Below are 21,143 nucleotides of genomic sequence, written 5' to 3'. Positions count from 1 at the left end.
ACTTTAAAAATAATGCCTCCTCTGCTAAAACATATCATCTTAGCCACGCACTTTACTTTAGTCTTTGTTGATCTTTCTTCCTTAGACCCCAGATAGACTCCTCCTCCCTCTGTTCTTTCTATACACTTTTTTCTTCTCTTTCCTGTTCCTTCTTTTCCCATAGCTATCTCTTCCTAACTCATGACTGTGTGTGATTGTGAAAGAAACAGATAAGCTGTTGCTCTTCTCAAAGCTGCTTCCTGATGCCTGCCAGATGTCCCCCATGAGTCTTTCTTAGCACCCAGGGTCTGGCAATCCATGATCAGCCCTGCTGGGTGATGTGTGGTGCAGTGTCCTCCCTTGTAGTGCTCGGGCTTGAAAAAATGATTTGTCCTGGCCAGTAATCACCTCTTTGTCCAAAAGCGCCACATTTAAATGGGTAGTCAGCAAAATTTATGACCTTGTATTGGAAGTCCTGTGCCAGGTGTGAAAATCTGTTGCCCTAATGCCTTTGAGTTTTAGCACATCATGGAGGCAGAAACATGACAAGAAAGGAACACAAGCCACACTCTCTGAAAGGAATTTGCAGACAAATGTGAAGAGTCAGTTTCCTGCATCATGCAGAATATCATAACCTGCAAAATCCCCAACTTCTCATGGTCCCCAAGACAGTGCAGTTCCCCCTTTCTTCACCTCCCTTTGTGAAGTGAGAAGAAAAGAACTGGTGCCAGCTGGAAAAGCAGCAGGGGTTTGCAACAGGGCAGTGAGTGAACGAGGAACAAAACTCCTCTAGCAGTAAATGTACTGTGTAAACATAAACAATAGCAACAAGCAAGACACATATTCCAAATCTGTCTCCAGTGAGAATCAATTATGTTATATCCGATGAATCGGGGGAGGGGGCTGGTGAGAGAGAATGGGGGCCTATTATTATTTTCAAGTCAAGTCAAACAGCCAAGTCTGCAAACAAAAGCATTTTCTGTCTTTTTCTCTCTGTCTTGTTGATGGCCCTCCCTTGTCTCTCCTCCTTGGCATATTTCCTGCAGTTCCCCCACCCAGCAGTAGTTATATACATCTGAATAACACTGCAGTTCAAACACCAAAAGAATTGTTTTCCTGTGGTTTCTAAATGTCTTTTCTATTTTCTTATATTCATAATCCTAGCATAAGCAGTTCTTATCAAGGGGTGTTCCACATCAGAAAACTCAAGCATGAGACAACGTGTGTGTGTGTGTGTATGCTCACATGTACATGAACACATGTGACCAAGGAGGCAAGAAAATACTGCTGCAGATAATTAATGAAATAATGATAGGTACTTCTTTTACACCTGTGGTTGTAAAAAGAAAGGAGAGGTTTTATTCTTGTGTCTGCACATCACTATCTAGTACTAACACACAGAGGTTTTTTTCTGTATCCCCAAAATCACAAAATGGGAAATGAAAAGGGGAGGAGGAGAAAGAGAGAATTGCTGGAAATTATTGTCTCTTAGGGTGCTCTCTAATAATAAGAAAGAAGCCCCACTTTGAACTCTTGATTCTTTGCCAGAGAACAAAAACCTTAAAGCATTTTGCTACCTTTAATTGTATTACTCTTCTAGTAATCAATAAAGATAAAAAAAGATCATTCTATGTACAATATGAAATCACACAGTGTCTGACTATGTGGAGATAGATTCCACTTATCTGTCTCTAGGGGTAGCTTCTCTTGTATGAGAAAACTCAATTTTTATTTGGATTTTAAAAATGTTTCAAATTATTCAGTCAATGCTACATGCATATTAAAAGATTTATTACCAAATATTCTCATCTTGATGTACTGGATCTATGCACCCAATTCCCACTAATGTTAATGGAACTGCATCTGTAAATCCCTGCACATCAAAGGCAGACAGTACCCATAAGTATTGCAAATACATAGGTAGCTGGATAAATAGCACAAAGATTAACCACCTCTGACATTACTGGTTTTTATTTCTTTGTGTCAACGTTGGTCTCGTCTTTCTAAGGCTCAAGATGAGACGTAAGAAACTAAATGCATTGGGGCCAACTTCCCCCACGCTTCAGCATGGGTGTTGAAGGGAGACACCTGACTGCTGAGTGGTGGCGCCCACTCTAATTGAAGAGGAGAGGGAGAGAGGTGCCTCCACAGGGTGACTCAGATTTTAGGTGGGCTGAGTCATCCCCACAGGTGCCTTTTTCTCTCCACTGACTGTTAACTGGGGGTGTATAAAGAGATGGTAATTTGAGCACCTGAAGGGAGATAGGTTACATCAGGCCTTAAAGTATTAAGCCCTCATTCCTCCCCTCTGGTATGGGGTGATGGGAATGCTCCTGCTCAGGAAACAGGCTGCTCACCCCATGCTGGGGTGCCTATTAGCCCTTCATGTTAAAGGCCTGAAGAGAGATGAAGAAAGGGCAACCATCCCATGTCTCTCATTCACACCAGTATTAGAAAACCTATACTCATATATCAAAGCCAAGATTTTCAAACATGGATTCCTAGAGTTTAAGCCTTAAATCCCTAGATGGAATTCATATAAAGCAGCTTGGATTTCACTGCTCCAGAACTTGGTTTTGGGTTAATTATCTAATCTTAGGCATCCATGCTTTGTAACTTTTGGATCATGTTTTTAAATTAAAAGAAAACTAGTGTATTGTTATTATTAATAATATTATTAACAGATTTACTAATTTCAATGTCAACATATATACCAATATGAACTGTAATTAAAGTAAATTAAGTATACTAACAACAAAGTTGTATAGAAGTGCACATGCCATGTTGGAATTCAAAGTAAACAAATGCATGTTTTAAAGTGAAAAAAGGATGAGGTGGAAAAAATAATAACCATGGGGCCAATAACTATATTAATTGTCAGAAGAGAATACAGCTGCAATAAAGTCACAAGGAGTGTGTACAGTGAAAGATGAGTGGGATGATTAGAGCACAGACAGGCTAATAAATGTTAATTAATAATACCTTTCTGAAACTTCCATTTCTTATCTCTAGATTCACAAGTGCCTTACAAAGGAAGCATCATTAGCCCCATTAAGCAGAGGAAGGAGGAAGAGGCATAGAGTAATAAAGTACAGTGGCCAGCATCACCCAAGGGTACGGCTGCACAAACAAGTTACAGCAAGTTAAATTAGAGGATATATTAACGGAGTCAGATGCTCTGCTCTAGCTTCCTATTTGTCTGCTTTTGGCCTGCAGAAAATGAAACCCGTCTTACCTCAGGTCTAATGAAAAGACTAAGCCTCTTCTCCGGCTGCAGGAGGGAAAAAGTGAGTACCTGATACCGTGAAACCACACTGGCTAACTTGCTCTAACTCCAACTCCGTTAAAAACCTGGCTAGTGTGTGAGATGGCAGCGATAATTCTGTGAGGTTCTGCTGACATTGGGATGAGTGTGGTATATAAATGGAAAGGGTTGACGGGAAAGGAAGGTTCCGGGGGTGAGATACATCGTGTAGTTCAGCACAGAAAAGTCAAAATCTGTTGCAGATCTGCGATGTGACAGTAGGGTTCCAGGAAAAGCAGGTGGTGTGGGAACACAGCTCCCCATTAGGGCAGGGCTCAAAGAAAAGGGGATCCGTCATAGCCAGAGCCTTTATTACTTAAGGCTTTAAAATCTGAAAGGGCCAACTTAAAATCAACCTGCCACTTCAGAGGCTGGCAGCGTGGAAAATGCATTGTGGTGTAATGTGTTCCTGCTGGCTCACAGGGCTGAGCACACGTGCTGCCGTGCTCGGAGCAAGCAGTGCTGAGCAGCCTGGCTCTAAGCTCCTCTAAGAGGGTATTACAATAATTGAGCTTGCTGGTAACGAGGTCTGCGCTGCTATATTTGTGATAGGCATGGGATAAACTGAGCACGCAGCCGGTGCCTGTAGCAGAACTGGAGGAGGGGGGAAAAGAACCTTTTTGACACCAGGGCTGGAAACCTGGCTTCAACTTAAGCAATGGCAAAACTCCATTAACTTCAGCTTGAGCCTGTGTTTGCCAGGTCCTTTTCACGGAGCACAGAGGCCTAACACAGTGCCAGCACACACCCAGCCCATGACCTGTGAAACACAATTCTTCAAAGTGCAGGGCAACATAATAGAAATAATTCTACGTGCCATCACCCAACACATGCTTTTACCAACTCAGAGAAGAAGTGTCTCCAGCTGTAGAGCATCCCTCTCCTCCTTTATGGCTGAAATAGAATCAGGATAATGACGGCATAGGATTCTATATAAATTTTATTAAGATATTCAGTCTTTATTTTATTGTTCATCTGTTTTGATCTGTCCCAACTTACTGCCTTTCTCACATTGTAAAATCTGGGAGAAGATCTGGCACAGACTGCATTTTCCCACATGCATTTTCCAGTGGCTCATTCTCATTTTGAAAACCCTCTTCATCAGAAATCCCAAATCCTTTGTCCCAATCACGGCTAATAACATGAAGCTTGAGTTAGAGAAATCTTCACTTTTTAGTGCTCTCCTATGAGTCTCACATTCTTCCATGTTCCAAATCAGGCAAATGCCTTAACTGTCATTTGACTGTGGAACCTGCACAGGCACTGTCTCTTGTGGCCCACTTGCTCTCCCTGATCCTCCTGACTTTGTTTCAGTTGTTTTCTGTTGGGGGCTGGATGCAGTAAGTTCATTTAGGAAGATCTAAAGGGTTTTGGTTGCTCTGAGGAAAGCAGTTCAAGGGTTATTCCAGGGCAACACTATCTTGAAGGAGCTGGGTAGGCAGTTCCTCCCCACTACCAGCACAATGGCCTCCCGGGTTTTCTCTTACAGTGGGGTCTCTGAATGGTCAGTGTGAGGGACAGGCACTTCCAGAGCCTGGTGAGAGTGTTGGAGACCTGCTATGCTCTTTGCCAGTGCCCACTGTGCTCCTGAGAAGCCCTGGCAGGATTCTCAGCTAACAGATTAGCATTAGGTCATTAAATGAGGGACCCATATATCTCTTGTGGCTTAAAGTAGGCACTCAAGGGCTTTGGTCTTGCTAAACTTAGGTGGTACTGAGCTAGGGATTTGAAGATCAAAAGCTGAGCGTTAGGATTTAGGTATGCAAGTCTTCTTTGGATTGAGCCCTTTGTCTAACCTTTTTGGCTCAAGAATAGGCACTCTGAAATTCTGTGGTCTGCCTTGTCAGCCACAAATTAATGATGGTAAATGCATGGAAAGAAATTATCCATTAATGAGTATATTATGTAAAGAATCTTGTGTGTATATGTGTGTGCACCTTGAGTAAAGTGAATGTTTTTTGCACAAATAGAAAAGCATTTTTTAAAAACGAATGTATGATACTCTGTGAAGTCTACAGTCATAACAGGAAATCATGCATTTTCTGCAGAAAGATTTTATTTAAAAAAGCAGAGTGCATCTCATTGACCTACATTCAGCTTCCCCAGCATACACTGTACCTGCAGAACTTTTCTGCAGAGATACACTGTAGATACAGATCAAAGGGAAATGCTGGTGTCAGAATTGTCTAAATGTCCCTTTTTGGGCCTGAAATCCTAGATCATTGCCATGCATTTGCACTGACTTTGTAACTTTAATCAACCTGTAAACTGTTCCTTGGACTGCTGTCTTTAAAAGCCAGGTAGGCTGTTCCTGGGGATAATGAATGTCTGTATCTATAGAGCAGACAAATGAAGGTCTCTGTTGCCTCAGAAAGAAAATACCTATATTCAAAGAGCTATCTAGATACATTGCAGTATATAAAAGTAGCAAAATAAGGTTAGCATCTGTGTTAGAAGAACTGCAATCCAAACAAAGCTAGATTAATCTTGTTCAACATATACCCTAATTGCTTTGCAGAACATTTGGTCCCCTCTTTAAAAAAGGCCGTGGGGGTGCTAAACATCGCCTATCAGGGTGCTGAGTTTTATGACATGCACATCTGCCTATTCTGACTTAGCCTGAGACCTGCCAACTCATTTCTTACACACCCACTGTAATGGGCCTGGATTCACAAATGTGTCTGTGGGTGTATGGGGAGCTGTAGAGTGAGGGAACTTCAGGGGTTAACACTGGCCACTGCCATGCTGAGCTTTTGGTCACCATTCTGCCTGGAAAGGGTAACACAGGGGCATGGTCCAGCTCTCTTATGCGGTGCCTAGCTGGGTGTTTAAGAAATGAAGGTGACCAAGGAAAAATGCAAAGAGAGGAAGGACCCTTTAGAAACTAGGAAGCATGTAAAACACAAGGTACCTATAGACCCACTTGGTGTCTCTCTCCCTGTTGTACAATCAGGTAGCTGTAGACCACAGCTTTTGTTTCTGTTTGTAGTGAAAACACTGCATAAATAGTTTTTTTTCTGTAAGATTGTCTTTTACTGCTAGACAAATTCAATAATTTGGACAGTGGTGGTGTTTTCAATTATTATATACTAAAACTACTAAAAAAACAAGACAGCCACATAAAATTTCTATTAATAAAAAGTGTTCACTGAGATGGAATGTATTGTCCTATAGTCTCTGTTTTCAATGTTGTGGGTTTGTTTGGGGTTTTTTTGTTTGTTTATGCTTGTTTGGTTTTGAGTTTGATTTGATTAAGGTTTTTTGGTTGGTTTTCGTTTTGGTTTGGTTTTTTAAATTTATTTTCAAAAAATTAGAATGGTGGATGAAAAAAGTAATTACAAAATATCTTCCTACTCCAAAAGTTAATAATTCAGCCTTTATAGAAAATTGTTTAAACATGAAATATTTAGGGGAAATGTATGTCACATAAAGTATAGTTGTGAAATGACTCTGTATCACAAAACATTACCATTTCCAATGAGCTGTACTTGATACCAAATCTGCACAACTGTGAGCCTCTGGAGTGAAAAAATGAATTGCTCTGAAAGTATCTTGTAGCTTATTCTTAGAACAAATTCTGTTGCTTCAGTGTTGTACCCCTGTCCTTCCATTCTCATAGGCTTGGACAATTTCCAAGGTCTTTCATTAACCCTCGACCCCTCCCCAGATTCATAATATCTTTATTTTTTGTGCTACTTGTGTAGTAAATATTTAAGTAAAATGGCATTGATACGTCTCTTTCTACATTGGGTAGAAGTTTCTCCTCCTTGCTCCTACATAGCTGTTCAAGGTATCCTGAATTCTCCTGTCTTCCTGATGTCTAGTCACAAGACAGATTTTAATCTCATGAATTTGGCTTTCATTGAACCTAATCATCAGCCTCTTTCTTGAAGACAGATAGGAAACTTTTGCTGGAACATGATACCTTTCATGAGATGTCCTTGGGTCACACTGGCTGGGGACCATAACTGCTTCACACTCCTATGACCTTTACACAATTCCTTCCTGTTAGTTACCTGAAATGAGTAACTAACACAGATCATGGGATCTGTGCTACGTCAACCAGTGGCAAACCAACTCACTTGTTGCACATCCACATTGTTAATGCATCATACAGGAATGGCACAAACACATCCAGGTGACCCAAGGAACCTAAATTTACTTTGGTGAGCATAAAGAAAATGCTCCATCATTGGATAACTCCATGTACTTGGTTTGTACTGAATAAGCCTAAAATCAGGGACTGAAAATTTGTTTTATGTTAAAAAGGGAGTGGGAAGGACACAGTTCCAGAAAATAGATGAGTGGGAGGAGAATATAAGTACTAACAGGGTTTTTTTTGGGAAGTAGTTAAGGAAGAAAAACTGGGTAAGAGAACTAGGGAAGGATTTTTCAAAGAGAGAGTCAAATTAGGAAGGGAATATTGTATCTTGAAAAAGACCCAAAGAGAACACATTTATTAACTTGTATGACCATCCTCAAGCATTAGAAAACATGACAATGGGAAATCAGACTGTATGGAATTAGAGACTGCTTTAAAAGTTGTTCAGACCACATTAATATCAAGTAAAATGCTTTAACTTTAAACCCTTATCTAGGAAGGGGTTTGAGGCTGTAGAGGTCAGACCTCCACTATGAATCTGATAAATTGTTGTCTCTTGTCTACAGATTGTGTTGCAGTAACTTGCAAGGATTTTATCATCATATGCTTTAAAAATCTTGCTTTTGGCTGCTGACTAATTAAAGGAAAATGGCCTTTCCGAACATGGTGGAAGGCAAAAGTGATTTAAAGGGAACATGGATGACACAGAGAAGAAGAATTTGGCTGCTAGGAGTCAAATTCTCTTGTTTTGGTGCATTTTGCAAGGGATAAATTTTGAGAATTAGAGCACTGTCAATACGCGCTATAAAACTGCATGTCCTTTAAGAGGATAATGCTCCACTAGACCTTTTGCCACAAATTACTCTATATAATTGGACCTAAGATCACAAAGAGTGCACATTTACAAGATAAATTGAAAATTAATGAACAAATAATATAGTAATTACCAAATCTTTATTATTTGAAGAATATACACACTATGGGGTCTATTTCTTCCTCAATGAGCATATGTAACCCCCATTAATTTTAATGGGAGTTAAGCAAGCACATCAAAGAAAGAATTAACTCATGATTTTAAAACTGACTACTAAGATTAAGACCTGCACTTTTGGCTTTGAGTTGAAAATGTGGCATATCTTTTGATATTTATCTCTTTTTAATTGTGTATTTGTAGCTGAACCAATTTGCAAATCATTGTTATCCCTATCAGTACAAGGCAAAGATAAATTGCATTATATACCCTACTTCTTGGACTCCTTGATGTTCTTTTCTGATTAAATTGAACTGTACCAGCAGTATCATAATTAATAATCTATGCTGATCAAGTTGGCAGTGCTAAGTCTGTTTGGTATCTGATGGCAATGAAAAATTGTTGAAGCAAGGTGTGTCATTTGTTGTTTTTTTCACTAATGTGAGAAATTTACAATTAATAATACTGAGTCATGGAGATTTTCAGATAATGTGAACCCTGCAGTTTAGGTCTGGACGATGTAAAATCATCCAGTTTAAAAAGACTTCTGAGGCGATTCATGAACTATGATATTAAGCTTATGTAAAAAGGATTTTACTCCTTAGAAAGAGATTATAAGATGCTCAGATGGAAACTTTCAGTCCCAAAAGAATTGGTACCAGTTGTTCTTTCTACCTCTCATCTCAGGGAAGGGATATTTTCTTGTGCCCTTCTATGGTTGTCCATTAATTAATATTAGTGAAATGGCTTCTGCAATTGTGCACTGTCTTTTTTGTATCAATCAAGGTATTGTTCCCCATATTAGAGCAGGAATTAAAAATATTTTTAAAGTGTAAACCAACATGGATTAAATGTATAAAGACAAAGAACTTCTAATTTATTTTTTAAAAATAAAAAGTTGAAGTATTTGTTTTTTCAAATGAATTATCCAGTTCTTTTTTTTACACTGAAAAACAGTCCTATATAAGTAGTGAAAATCTCAGAAACATGTCTAACATGAAGGTGACCATTGTGATCTTAATGTCAGAGTTGAAGAAACTGCAAAAAGTAAACAAAAAAAGGGGGAAAATTAAAATTTTAAAATCCTTTGCCCTTTATGTGGGCAGTATTTCTTGTTATATTTAGAAAACTTACCCTAGTAGAAGATTGCAATATATATGTTGCATATTCTGTCTCTCCTTATGCTATTACAAAGTAGAATGATTTTCCATTTGTTTGGCTGTGTGAACATATAACTGAAGGAGTGCACTCACAAAAATATTTATCCACAAAGGTATGGCTGTTGAATAGCCCTTTTACATTTCTGTTTATTCTGTTCATCTGTTCATTTAATTTTAAATGTTTCAAACTGTTGCAGCTTGTAGCTGCCATTTGCACTGCCTCAGTTTAGTCCCATTTCAAGCTAGAGAGTGAGATTAGGGGAAGGAAGCCCTAGGTCTCAGTAGTGGAAATCAGTCAAAATAATTTAAATCCTATAAACTTTATTTTCTCAACAGTAACTAATTACAGAAAGTTCCTCCACATTTCTGTGCAGACTGTAAGATACCACAATGGACAATATTTGCAAAATCTTCAAACCGAAATGGGGCACTGAGTATCCTTAGTCAGTTATTGTAATGCTAAGTGGGGTCTTGCTGTCCTCTCATTATGGATGTTACATTTGAGATAAGGGAGCTTCACTGTTTTGCTACATCTGTGAATCAGAGGATGAGAACTTACAATCTGATCAAAAAGAGAGTAGCAACTTTTGAATAGTGAGTAATGTGAAGAAGGTTCAGGAAGGAGACTATTTTCTTGAGAGAAAAAATAATTATGAACTATCAAAATGAGGGTTAGGTGAAATGACTTGAAGAAAATGATCATAAAAGGGTAGCCAGAGAAACTGAAGTATATTAATAATTTTGAAACAGGTGGTGAAGATGTATGGTAGTTGCACTTGTATATTCAGTCAAGGTAAAATTTCAGAAGGGAAACACTAAACCTGTGGAGGGGTCACTCAGCTAATTAAGGGGATGGAGCTGATAATGAATGAAGAAGTGCTAATTGAGCTTTTTTTGTTAAACTTTTAGAAGAAAAGGCTAAAGAGGGAATCCAGCTAGAGCACACATGCAGCTCAGATGCAGCTAAAGGGAAGACAGAGAAAACAAAGTGAATTTTTTCTCAGAGACTTACAGCAGAAGGATGAGAGACTTAAGAGTAAGGGAAAACTCAACTGAATATAAAGAAAAGTTTTCACAAGAAAAGCAGTTAAACACGGACTGTATCTAAGAGAGGCCATCTATACAGCTTTCCACTTATTAAATAAATTTATATTTCCACAAATATTTTCAAGATGAAGACAATTTTTTTAAAAAATATTCAGAAAGAAGCTTGTGAATTAACATCCAACTTTGTGCACTGGTGAAGCTATACATTGTAAGTGCAGTAAGTGCACTGGTGAAGACATTACCCATGAAATCTATGATCTTTAGAACACAGAAAGTTATTTATAAAAGCAAGAAAATATAACTTAGAAAGACTTCTTCAAAAATACAATCTTTTACTTGATTGACTTCTACATGATAGCTTATGAAAAATTAATAATGATTAATATTACTTTTCAATGGAGATGAGAGTATTATTAAAGTTATATTTTTCACCTAAATATGGTTAGTATTTAGTAAAATAGCTTTAGAATCCTAGTGATTGTGAAAGGAAAATAGTGTGTTCTGTTGGAAAGCAGAAGTGATTCTTTGCTATGTTTTTTATTGGCTTATGATTCAAACAACCATTTGCTGAGAACAGTATCCAGTGCCTGGTATTTTTTATTTGGAGATCAGGAAAAATTAGTACCCAAATAGAATATTTGCTTCCAAAAAATCTTGGGGTCATTTTTGTCATTATGGTTCTGACTGCCTCTGAATTTGAAAGGATGGATTGCATTTTTTATGGTAAAAAGAGCCCCGAAATTCACTTGAATGTCCAAACTGGGTGCCTCTGGTCTTCAGATAATGACCTGAGTTTCTGAAGAAAATCCATCAAGGCTTCAAAACACCAATCCTAAGAATTTGCCTATCAAATGGCTTGATTTAGTGCCACTGTAATCATTTGGCTCTTTGTCATTGTCTTCATTAGGCTCGTTATCGTGATCAGAAAGGTTTTTACCATCAGCAGGAGAAAAAGATACTTAGGAAATCCTCAACTTTTTTCAGCTGTGCTGTGGTTTTTTTACAGCATCAGCTTTCTCTTTTTCCAAGCAGTTTGCATTTTGGGGTCTGACACAGCAAGTGTGCCATAGCAAGAGTACACTACACAAATATCATGGAAAGCACAGGGAGAAAAGCTTTATATAAACTTCCCCTGCTTGTCTGAGCCAAACAGTTCTTTATTAATGACACTGTCAAAGTTTGTATTGTGCTCACATTGGAAGGGGAAGCTTCATCCTCACAAAACCAATAAAAGTTGATTACATACATATGAAATCTATGGATTAGGGGCAGGATTCTTGGATCCTTTACAAAGGAAGTGTCATGTTTCATCTCCTGTAGGGGAATGTATGGGAATGCATATGTGAAGCCACAGAACTCCATATAGTTCCTTTCAGTAAAATCATACAAACAGAACCAAATTTTCTTTAAAGCACAACTATAGGTTTGTAATTACAAGGAGGAAAAATATCCCTTTTTTTTCCTTCTCATCTTCAGTGCCACCTGAAGGCTGTCAAGAGAAATTAATAATTTTGATCAAGGGACAAAACATGGTAGATATTCCAAGTTAATAATAATACACCAATAAATTAAGTTAGTCAAAGCAATTTGAAATGGCATTTTGAGAAGAGAGAGATGTTGCCAGACCTGTGACCGAAGGGCCAAGTATTCTAATGGGATCAGTTAACCATCAAAATAAAAAGTCAGGTTTTCAAAGGCAAATATTATGCTTGATTTTGTAGAAAATACAGGAAATGTGATTCACAGTAGCATGGGTATAAGAAACAATATTATTTTCTTTTGAAATATGTGGTTCAGTTGAAATATAAAGCTTTGTGAAAGAAGATGAATATACAAGCATGTGGAGTTGCATGAAAATAAAAGCGTGGAAATCCCAATAAATCACAGTGCTCTCAAACCAAAGCATTTCTGCTTTTTAATTTCAAAGTGGCATTTCAGAAAATATTTTTTATTTTCTCTGTCACAATCCACCACATAATTACAATATAAAAATATAAAAATTAAATGATTTGACCAAGCTGACATAATTTGTCCTTCTCAGAGTTCTTGAAGTCTGCAAGATTTTGCAGTTCGAATGATATCCAGATTTTCAGAATCTTTCCCAAGAAAGAAATTCCATTCTTTTCATATTTGAAATTCTCTACTTAAACCATTTTTGGTTGACTAAAAAGATGCAGAGCCTTTTGAACTTATTCAAATGTTCTGTTCCAGAATATGTTTCCTAAGTAGACATCCTTGGCAAATACATTTTTATTACTATAGTAGCTCAGATAATCTCTGTGACATAACATTTTCTCATGTATTCCCATCACCTTCATCCGACTCCTTTTTTAAACTGAAGCTAACTCCAAAGGTAGCTGATGAACCCCAGTGAAACAAGAGAGGAGCACCACAGAGTAGGTTTAAGACATAAAGTCAAAAAAAAAAGACTTTCATAATGACAGGACAGGATTTGGCATAGGCAATATGTAATCACCAAAGCCATAATATGAATCAGACTCCAGAGGTTAAAGGAAAACACCTGACATTATGAAATGTGTGATGAAATATTCTTCACATAATCATGTATTTCAGAAAGTCAGCCAGCTTGATTGTTACATTACCTAAATTGAAGATAAAAGATGAAATATATATAGTGGTGTGGTAAATTACAACAGGGCCACCTTACCTTAATTGAATCTAATGGTATGGGAATTTCCCCGTGTTAACTGGATGGGAAGGAGCACCTGGTCTTTAAGCAGTCAGACCATTGGATTGATGGCACACTGCATGCAGGAAGAGGACAAAGCCTCTTTTGTACCTGAAGTTGTGGGCTTCTTCATCAGTTACTGGAAATGAAGTGACATATATTCAGTAGTTCCAGTCTATCTCCAAGACCTGCAGCACTCCCATCTAGGACGTTCTAACACATTAAACATATTTAGATTTTTTTACAATGATTGTTCATATTTTCTTCCTTTCTTTATTTTCTTGCATGAAATGTATGGAAATGACTCCAATATCAGGTCTGTGGAAAGCCATGGACAATACCCAGGCTTTTAATAGTGCAGAGCGACAGTTCTTGGGCATTTTTTACACTTTATAATTGTAAGCTGCATATGCTACCCTCAACCTCCACAGCTTACAATTAAGTATTCTATCTTAGTACTATACAAATAAATATAAATTTTGTGTGGATCCAAGTTCTCAAATGCAGAATCAAGTCACATGTCTAGGTGCTCAAATGGACATTTGGCTGTGTGAAGGAGTTTTGCACCAATTTGGAAGCTCATTGTGAAGCAGCAAGTCTGTTCTGCTCCTGGGGGAATGAAAATCATCACATAGAGACATACACATCCTTGTTTGAAAAAGCAACTTTGAGAAACTTTAATCTGTAGCTTCTAGAAATTTGGTAATACTAGGTTGCATCTAGTCAGAGTTATTTATAGCAAATGGCCTTTCCTTGGAATACTTTTTTTCCCCACTGTTTTTAAAGGATTTTTCCCTTTCTTGAAAAGGTATTGTTCTGAAGTTCAGACCATCAAAGTGAAAAGTTCAAACATCACTACGAAATATGTTTGATGATAAAACATTAAACATTCAGTAATAAAGGCACAGAAATGATTATATAACTCTTTGGGTTAAATGTGACCCACTTAAACAAATAGCTGGAACTGAAAAAGACAGTCTGTAAAATCAGTGTATTTATTCCCAGTGCTCTGAATGACATATGTTTAAATTGATCTCACAATCAACTCATATCTGCTTCAGCATAGTCATCTGATACCTATTTAAATGAATCTCATCTAAGGGGTGCAAGATCACTCCTGGGTGACAATTCCATGGCACAGTGGGATGTATGCTAATACAGCTGAACTCAGGGACAAATTCTTGCTGATCCTGATTTAAATGGGAATAGAAATTTGTTGTCTCCCTAAAACGAGAAAGATCAAACTTTGAAAGAGAAAGCAATCTATTGAGATCTGCATGCTCCTTGATTTCAAATAAAATCCTTGGTTTTCAGGATCCCTTTTAAATAAGAACTGGCATTAGACTAGGGGAGTATGTGGACAGTAATCCCAAGTAATTTTTTCAAGGGAGAAAGAATGAGGAAAAGAGATAAACAATGAGGGAGCAGAGGGAATTGTAACTTAATTGGATATTTAAAATATAATTAAAATACATTAAAAGATGATAAAATAATTCCATATATGTAAATATAAAGTATCAAGCAAGCTGTATATATTGGCCCTGTTTCAAGTGCACATTCCTGTTCATTAATGTGCATAAGCTTCTGCTTAAGTGCTGTTTCTTAGAGGGAATGGTCTTAAGTTCTTATTTAAGTGTTCTCTTGAAACAGGGCCAACATACAACTCAGTGCCATTTTCACTCAGACACTCTGCCTTTGCTCACTACAGTCACCTATTCCATCTTGACTCCAGTATAACAAAGTTTTCCAGGTTGAAACCATGGGTCTACATTTATTGATAGAGTACAGTTTTGCCAGCTTTAAGTCCTGAATGGGGTTTTTTGGATTTTCTGGTGTTTCTTAGCTGAGCTGTTAATAGTGGTAATACAAATAACAGTTAATAAATCAATCTGTCTCTTCCAGGAATTTTGCTAGGAGGCATTAACCCCTTCTCACCATCTCCCAGGCCACACCCCTGCACTCTTTACAATGAGTGCAGCATATTTTTTATTTCTTCAACTGGCATTTGCAATCTGTCCTGACATAATTTACACATTTACACATTTTACAGAGCAAAGCACAGTCATGCAATTTAATTCCAAAAAACATAAGCATAGGAGACTCGGCACACTCGATTAGCAAAGCATATGATCGAGTTTTGCCAGTATGATATCAAAGGCACACGTTTGATTTGAATTTGTGTCAAAATGTACCTGCTGCTCTTCATTTCAAAACAGACATGTGCTGATGTGTTAGCCCATATTCACACACAGGGGGCTTTTATATGCTGCAAACTGCACGTGTAGACCAGTGTCCTTTACAAATGCACTTTCTTTCCCTTCCTTTTCTCTTATCCAAAGGCAGCTGGTCTTCACATCCTTAGGGAGAGGGAAGGCCTGTCACGACCCGAGAGACAGAGCAGGGGAAAGCAAGAAATCACTATTCAACCTAATGAAATAAAGTTCTGACCCAGATAAAGTCATCTGGGTTCTTCCACTGATCATTGCCCTATTGAGCCACCATTCCAGTTCTATTATTTCTTTTAAATAGGGATTTAATGCTCATGAATGGAAGGTGAATGCTTGAAAATGAAAGGTGATCAGTGCAGTAAAAGACAAATCAATACAGAACCAAAGTGCTCTACTTATCCACAGGGCAAACTAAAGTGAAAGGAAATGTCTTCGAGACCCTCTCAAGCAGTTGTACTAATAAAAATGATGATTAAATTTCCATACTATTACGCTTGGACTTAAAAAAAATCAGTGATTAAACACTTACTAGAAAAGGAATTGGCAGCTACCTAGATAGTGGGCGTTTTGTTGTTCACTTTCCTTTAGCTTCATTTAAAGGAAATTTATTTGATTGAGTTTTGTGAATTTTTGATTAATAAAGACTGATAGCTGCAAAGAGCTATCTTAGAAGGACCGGAACAAAATTTCTCCTGCAATTTGTTTAAAGTTCAGTTTCTAGGAGTGCAGGGAATTACATAATTTGCTTGGGTTCTTGTTCACGTAATTATAAATTAGTATATTTGGAATAATAGCTGGAACGTTAGTTTGTTCATCAGGTGTGAAATAGGCTTTTTTTACCTCTAATATTGGAGGCTGAAAATAATATGATAGCAAGAGAAGGGCTCATGTTCGCAGGTAAAATATTTTTCAGTCTCATGGAAACTGCAAAAAATGAAAATGGAATTTGGGCCACGAACTTTCTGTGCTAATCTGGTACTGACATTTGGGGGTGTTGGTGTCAAAGATTTTGGTTTTGGGTCATTCTCAGCAGTAGATGGAACAATAAAGGATTCACTTTCTTTGATCCCCCAGCAAACTCTGATTGGCTGGAAGCAGGGAGAGACAGTTAACTTCACAAAGTCAATAAATGTGGCCATCTGGGAGAATGCAAATTTAGACAAATGTGATATATGTGGGATGACACTTTTTCCTTAGAACATGCCACACCATAAAAGCATTAAAAATACATTCGTATGACCCAGAGCATTTGATTAAAGCCTTTAATATGCAATAAATTCAGCCCCAAGCAAACTAAAAGGGACAACATGTACAAATTCCAGACTCAGATCCATTCAGGTTCAGTTTTCTGCCTCCTCAGCCTCTTCTCTTCAGGCATCTCTGTCTGTGTTTCTTTTCAATTAATTTGAGAGGAATCTGTGTAAAAAACTGTAATTCATTGTGCTGGAACTCCTTCTTTATGTGGAAAACTGTTTTTCCTCTTTCAGCTCTTTACATTTCATCCTTTTGAGCCACTGGCTTGAGAAAAAGTTAAGCATGTTTGCACATGGGTAATTTTTACTTGGGAGGACTCCCAGTATGTCTAAAATGAGTAAAGCTGACCTGATCAGGACTTGATCCCCATAGCTACTGGTAAGAATACTTCATGTCCAGCAGCATGTCCTTCCCCAGCTGCAGGAACATCTCTGGGGCTCAGCTAGTTCCCAGGCAGGAAGAAACCCAAAGCTGCTCACTGTTCTTGTCCAAGTGCTGCTAACCCCTAACTTGCTGCCTGCAAAGCAATATTTATCTATCAGTGTGCATCTAGATCTTTAGATTATTCACAGAGTGTTTTGGTATGATGTAAAATGGAATGTTTCCATAGACTGCACTGCATCTTGGACATGCTCACTCAACCCAGAGACCTTACTAAAAGTCCACTTTAAAGCAGTGAGTGAACTTACCTGATCTGAAACGGTAGCTATCCTTTTTGTAATGGTTGAATACCTACATTGTCTGTTCCATGGTAGGAAAATGGGTAAAACCAGGGATAGCCTTTTCCTTACAATGTCTGGACAGAAATGTTGTACACTATGATTTTCTCCTTATATAAATCCTACTGCACCCAGGACAGGATAGAAGTTTAAAAAAACATGTGTGTGAGCAATATAGCTGCAACTCAGCACCTCCAGGAGATACAGCTGATGTGGTACAGTTCCTTCAGCACTTCTTTTTACGTGGAAATTGAAAGCTCACCCCAGCCTTACTTAAACATTTTTTTTTTTTTTAAAGAGGAGACAGACTAGTTCTACTTAAAACAAACACAGAGGACTTGACTGCTTCCATTTTTTTTCGTGAAATTTTTTTTTTTGGCAAATTATTTTGACTATTTGCATTGAACAAAATAATTGAAGGGATGAACTTGCAGCCTTTATTTTACCTAGCAATAGTGAAACTAGCTGCAGGAGTAAAACTTGCCTAACTAAACCTTTGATGTGATAAGAGTTATAAGAAAACAGATAGAGTCCTGACGTGTGGATCAAGATTGCTGCAGAAGAAAAGCTGTAGTTAAAGATACTTGTTTCTTCCAAAACAAGCCACAGCTCTGTGTGCCTGGTCCTCAGATGGTGTAACCTGCCATGGCACCAGCATGACCTGCCAACACTGAAACATTTCCTGTCGCCCACTGAACAGTCCTGGCTTTGCAGTAGGTGACCAGGCTATCACACCGTGGGTATAGCTGTAATACTGAAATGAGGTGGCAGCGAAATGAGGTGGCAAGCTGAGTGGCATTTACATATGATGGGGAGGTCTGCTGGAAATCATGGTGTTAAGCAGAATGCAGAGGACATGACTGCTACTCTCTGTGAGATACACACAGAAAAAAGTGAAGGTTTCTGAGAAGGAGAAAGGAAGGGGTGGGAGACTCTGCCTTTGAAAGAGCACGAGTCCAAAGCCCAGTTTCCTGTAAAGTCTTTTGTGATCACATCTACTTGTGGTTGGAGAATGAAACATTCCACAGGACCAACTGTGCACTTGTTTGTTCGTACTTTCTGTTCACACCAGTCCTCTAACGGCTCTGTGCAGTGAAGTACACAGTGCTAACCACCACAGACTACTTCATCTGCACTTCATCAGATTAGCATTAGGTTGAAATCTCCAAGACAATATAAATGAGATCAATAAATAGTGCAATCAATCTCAGCTGGTTTTAAGTGTCCAGAGACAGATTGAAGCAGAACTCCTGTAGGATGACACTGCATTACCAGCAGAGAGAACACCAAACACATTGCATTGATGCCAACATGAGCATTGCACCTTACGATCCTTCTTGCATTTAAACAGCAAAGACAAGAGGACTTGCTGTTGATTTATGGATGTTTTTGAAGAAGTATTTAAAACATTGTTTGAATTTGCAGAGATAGAAAAAGAAGATGCATCTATACAGTCCTTCCTTTTCTTTAGTTTTCCAAATGGGTTGAGTTTTACCTTGCTTTGCATATCTGTACATTTCTCAGGTATTCAAGCAGGGACTGAACAATTCTTGTTCAGCTCTGAGTGCTTTGTCAGTGGCAAAGGAATAAAGTGTAAGGATTTGAAAGGAAAAAGAAGAATAACCCAAATGCTCCAAATGAAGAAAACAAACGCAACATGATCCCAAATGTTTAAAAGAACAGTGACAAGCATCTTAGAAAGCCAAAGCAGCATAGCACAGTCACAAGTTCTACAGGACAGAATTCTATCTAATGGACAGAATTAATTGAAATCCATATCCTGTAAAAGGTTATATAATACTGGGGGTAAAAATCCTGTGCGTGATACATATTTTGGAGTTTTCTTCGTCACTTCATCTTTACACTGAAATCAAAGCAGTTACAGCAGTCTCACTCTGTAATGATGACTCAAGACATGACATAGGCTCCAGAGCAAAACAGGGCAAGATAATTCAGAACATTCCAGGTTTTTTTATTATTGCTGTTTCCCTAAAATGGCAACAACTGTTTCACTGGGTTAAAAGAATCTTCCTTTTCTTGACAAAAGTCATAAAGTAAGCTTGATTTTTGAAAAGCAAAAAGAAGGTAGGGCATTTCTTATACCCTCTTTTCTTTTTACCTTTCTGTGACCCCTAGGAAGTCACATTCCCCTCACAGTCTAATCAGCATGGGGAATTGCAAAATGAATGGGCTGGAAAATTCCTTTGAAAGGCAATAATAATATTTTTTCATATATGAATTCCAGCTTAGGGGCTCAGCAAAGTGAAGTCACGGTTATTGTTCTTTTAATTTTTTTGCTCCTTCACAGAGCTTTTCAAAGGCACTTGCGTTTGCATAAGTTGTAAGTTTATGTTAAAGTCCTGTGCTAGTCTGTGTTACACGTTTTAGTGTGTTCTGTACTGCCCTGGGAGCTAACCCCCCTCCCCCAAAGAACTCTTTCTCAGCCCCTTCATCTGTAACCTTTCTGCAAGTAAATGCTAATTGAAAAAGAAAGAACACCACTAATCTTGGAATTTAAATGCATTTAACAAAACCAATCTCGGTCTAAATTGTTGTTTCACCATTCCCTTTTCCCCAACAGATGTCGAGAAACTGCAATTCCTATTAAGAACACTTGACTGTTTACTCAGCAAGAGAACTTCAGGCTCAGGCTGCATCAATCTAAATGCGTTTCAGGACGTCAGTCTTTTGAAAAGTGCAGACTGTTAGTTGGTTATTTTTAAATGTAATCTTCACATAAAAGAGTTGCTGCATTTTTTTCTTTTCACTTTGTCATCCATCTCTCCCTCCTCCCTCTTTTTATTTTTTTTTTTTAATGATAACATCAAACATAGTTGTCCTGAATTTTTAAGTCCCATTCCATTTAAGTTTCCCTCTCTCCATGGTGTTTTATTTCATTTTTGCTCCCTTCTTTTCATTTTTGACCAATGAAATATCAGTGAAGACTGTGAACATTATTACAGGAAAAAAAATAAAACCCCAGAAATATTATGTGGTAAGAATGTTAGACATCAAAAACATGAATGTGTTTTCTTAGTGAGCTTTAGAGTAAAGCCCCCGTGGGCTTTGACCACAGACCTACATAAAGTTATCTCTGCAGATAAAGGTGGCTCTCTGGGGTTTTGTTTTGTACCCCGGGTGTCACTCCTTAACTATGATCAGGAAAGTAAACATGTGTAGGGTTTTTTCCCCCTTTTTTGTCTTATCTCTTTACTTGATTCTTCAGTTAGTAAATGCAATATTAGTGTTTGTAAATACATCCTCAAGTGATAGTCACTGAAGTGTAGTTTAGGCCCTGTTTAGCACAGGTCCTTCAAGCATATTTTACCACAGAATAAATTTTATTTGTTTTACTCATCAGGTGTTGAAACATGGTGGCTCAATTCTTCCCTTGTTAGGGGGAGCTAACAAGGCTGAGGACCAGAGGCAGGTCTGAAGTGGCTGGGGCAGCCCCACCTTGAGCTATGTGGTGCCTGAATGGGGGATGTTCCTTTCCTAAGGTCTTTTATATAATCCTCCATTTTATCGGACAAAAGCAGGTGGGGAGAATGCTCTGGACCACACAAGGTCAGACTAAGACACATGGCTTTAGGTCCCACTTTTCTTAACTATTGCAATGCAGAGAAAGTCAGCAAAAGCACATCAGTTAACACAAGTCAGAAAATGGCATGTAGGTGAAAAAAATAATTTA

General features: G+C 38.1%; 1 long non-coding RNA gene across 1 annotated transcript in view; it reads left to right on the top strand.

Moving 5' to 3' along the window:
- Window positions 1–3,051: 3,051 nt before the first annotated feature.
- Window positions 3,052–21,143, top strand: part of LOC109144480 — a 44,978-nt gene continuing 26,886 nt past the window's right edge. The window contains exon 1 of the long non-coding RNA XR_002045281.3: window positions 3,052–3,266. This is a non-coding gene — a long non-coding RNA (uncharacterized LOC109144480). The remainder of the gene's footprint in view (window positions 3,267–21,143) is intronic.

Source organism: Corvus cornix, chromosome 5 (assembly GCF_000738735.6).
Source record: "Corvus cornix cornix isolate S_Up_H32 chromosome 5, ASM73873v5, whole genome shotgun sequence".
NCBI lineage: Eukaryota > Metazoa > Chordata > Aves > Passeriformes > Corvidae > Corvus > Corvus cornix.
Note: the sequence above shows the minus strand (reverse complement) of the source record. Positions and strands in the feature narration are given on the sequence as shown.